Source organism: Schistocerca americana, chromosome 7, assembly GCF_021461395.2.
Source record: "Schistocerca americana isolate TAMUIC-IGC-003095 chromosome 7, iqSchAmer2.1, whole genome shotgun sequence".
Taxonomy (NCBI): Eukaryota; Metazoa; Arthropoda; class Insecta; order Orthoptera; family Acrididae; genus Schistocerca; species Schistocerca americana.
In genome coordinates this window covers 282,678,709-282,681,779 of record NC_060125.1, presented here as the reverse complement: position 1 = coordinate 282,681,779, position 3,071 = coordinate 282,678,709, and the positions used below count along the sequence as shown (strand labels likewise).

The window sequence follows — 3,071 nt, the reverse complement described above, 5'->3', positions numbered from 1 at the left end:
ATTAAGGTTACTTGATAACAACATTAGTTTCGACAGTTTCCGTAAACGTACTTTTGCAGGTAAAATCATTCCAGCCGACTCATGAAATTCAGAAAAACATACATTTTTCCACTCTGCAATATATCTCGGAGTGCGCACTCCTTTAGAATAGCACGCTACCAAAACGAAATACCAGGAATTAAATATCAACTAAATCCATTGCAATATTCAACACATATGACCCTAGGATGTTTGTTTGACCAGTCTGTAAAAAAAAAAGAGCTGTTAAATGTGCCTCTTTGAACACCACCAAGAAGTGACTGTAATATGTCTATTTCTATACCTACTCTTGGAATAGCAATTGCACATAATAAGTAGACTGTTAAATAAGTAATGTAGCAGCATAGTTGCTTTTTTTGTAAAAAATAAGCAAAACAAATATTCCAGAATGAGATTTTCATTCTGGAGCGGAGTGTGCGCTGATATGAAACTCCCTGGCAGACTAAAACTGTGTGCCCGACCGAGACTCGAACTCGGGGCATTTGCTTTTCGCGGGCAAGTGCTCTACCAACTGAGCTACCGAAGCACGACTCATTACCGGTACCCACAGCTTTACTTCTGCCAGCGCACACTCCGCTGCAGAGTGAAAATCTCATTCTGGAAACATCCCCTAGGCTGTGGCTAAGCCATGCCTCCGCAATATCCCTTCTTTCAGGAGTGCTAGTTCTGCTTGGTTCGCAGGAGAGCTTCTGTAAAGTTTGGAAGGTAGGAGACGAGGTACTGGCAGAAGTAAAGCTGTGGGTACCGTACGTGAGCCGTGCTTCGGTAGCTCAGTTGGTAGAGCACTTGCCCGCGAAAGGCAAAGGTCCCGAGTTCGAGTCTCGGTCGGGAACATAGTTTTAATCTGCCAGGAAGTTTCAAAACAAATATTAATCCTTTTTATCACGAGACGAGAAGAGCGTTTCACGAAGTCTTGTGTTTATAAAGTTACATGTAATGACTGCCCTATTTATCAAGTAGAACAGACAGGGAGACTATTGAAAGTAAGATATAAAGAGCACCTGCTAAGTAATGGTGTGGTTTGGGGAGAGGGGGCGAGGGGAATGTCTACAGTTCCATTTTTTCGGAAAAGCTTGCTTTTCCTCAACCCACACTAGGCATTAGAAGACCTAGAATTTTGCATAAAGAAAGTAAAGGTTATAGGCTTGACTCACTAGACGAATTAGAGATTTTTAAACGTTTTACTCACTAAGATGGATCCATTTTAAATGAACGGGTGCAATTCAAAAACAATTCAAGGGCAGCTGCTTCTCTGCGGCATTCATGTATACAATTTTAAAGCATCCTGAGAATACTGTGAACCGTTATTGATACTGACTGTCCTCACATTTAATGTCCTCTACCACTGCTTTCGTTTGTGCCAGTTTGCAGTCCCACAATGAGTTAGTACTGTGTTCTAGCTGAAGAGTTATAGAAATTTTATCCTCAGTGCAATTTAGATTTATACAGTTCCGGTAGTTAAGATATCATTCTTAGATTGTGTTCTGAAATTTACCTGCTTGCTGCTCAGATTACAGGATTATACCTTGTTCACCCGTTGTAGTTGTTCAGAATCCTGAGATTACTGTTATACTGTGCTGCAGTCTGTGATCATAAGTGGTGATGGTTTTCGTGCTACTTTATATTTGGTCTTACTAATTGGTCCTTATACAAAAGGCCTGTTAATACAAAAATGTAGCAGCAATGGTGGATCACATACAACTGTGACATAAACCGTAGTTTGCAACTGCGTCGCCTTCATGATATTACATGTCTGGCGTTTCCGCTCCAATTGATCGATAATAATATTGTAGCACCTAATAAAAATTACTAGAATTTCAAGTGCCACGTGATGTTTGACACTGCCGGGAGTTTGGTCTGTACACATCAATACAATGAAAGGATCCCTGTTTGCTCTCATTCTTCATTCCTACATCACGTCAAATGTCAGCATAATTACTAGGACACCAGCATGTCTTTTTCAAGCGTAGGTGCTATTTCTCCAGTATTTTTCCAAATGTTCTTTCTGTTGATATATGACTTAGGTAAGAGATGTTAAATCAATGGTTTTTCCCCAATAGTCTTTCAGGCATGTATCGTTTTGTCATGCTGTCACCAATTTAGATACGTGTGGAAGCAAAATTGTAGCCACGTTTACATATTAGTTGTTTTTTCAATTTTTATTTCAGAGGTTAACCGAAAGTTTCGGATGTAGCTACTGTTACGGGAAGGCCGAGCATAATTGGCAATATAATGTTTGGGTGATTTTTGTCAGATAAGTTGCAGTCGATCAAGGAACCCCAAAAAAGAAATATGTACAGTCAAATTATTGTCTACCTGCCTGAACATTGACATTCTCGTTACACAAAAGGAGCGTACTTAACTCAAAGATAAACCGAGAAATACCAATGTGGCCATTAGACAAGACGGAGTAAGGCATAAAAGTTAGATGCCACTAGTTCAACAAGGTCAATACGTTGAGAATTAGAGAATAAATAATTTTTTTGCAAGTAAAAAAAGTTGCATAATATAATTATTTTGTCAACAAGTTTCATAATTGCTATCGAGAAGAACTAAAGTGATTGAAAAAGTTTTAAGCAGAGTTTTCTCAGAAATAGGCATTATTGGTCCTCAACAACAATAACTCACTGTTCGGGAGCCCGCACTACACATCCTGGACATTTCATCCAAAGTTAATTAGAAACTCCAAGTGAAACTTTCTCAAAACAACAGACATTCAGTTTCGCCTCCATTTTTCATCGCCACATATTCTCCGTTTCACTATATACACAATCTCTTTGATTTCCTTCTCAAATTCCTTAACTACAAGTTTAATTTCGTAAAGGGTTCCAGTTAATAATGCAGCGCTCCCTTTTTACGTCCACCGACCCTGCTTTTGACCTCCGATTCTTAAAGCAAAGGGGTGACATCTCCAAGGCTGACGTTAAGCGATTACCTTGGTAATGGATCTTCAGTTTCATCTCGCGTACCGAGATTCCAGTAGCAGAAAGGCCTTGATAGTACTCCAGGTTTCACCTTGATGCCTGATAGCG

General features: G+C 39.6%; 1 non-coding gene across 1 annotated transcript; it reads left to right on the top strand.

Moving 5' to 3' along the window:
- The first annotated feature begins 798 nt into the window (after positions 1-798).
- Positions 799-873, top strand: Trnas-cga. The gene has a single exon. It is a non-coding gene; the product is annotated as a tRNA-Ser (tRNA).
- The last annotated feature ends 2,198 nt before the right edge of the window (positions 874-3,071 follow it).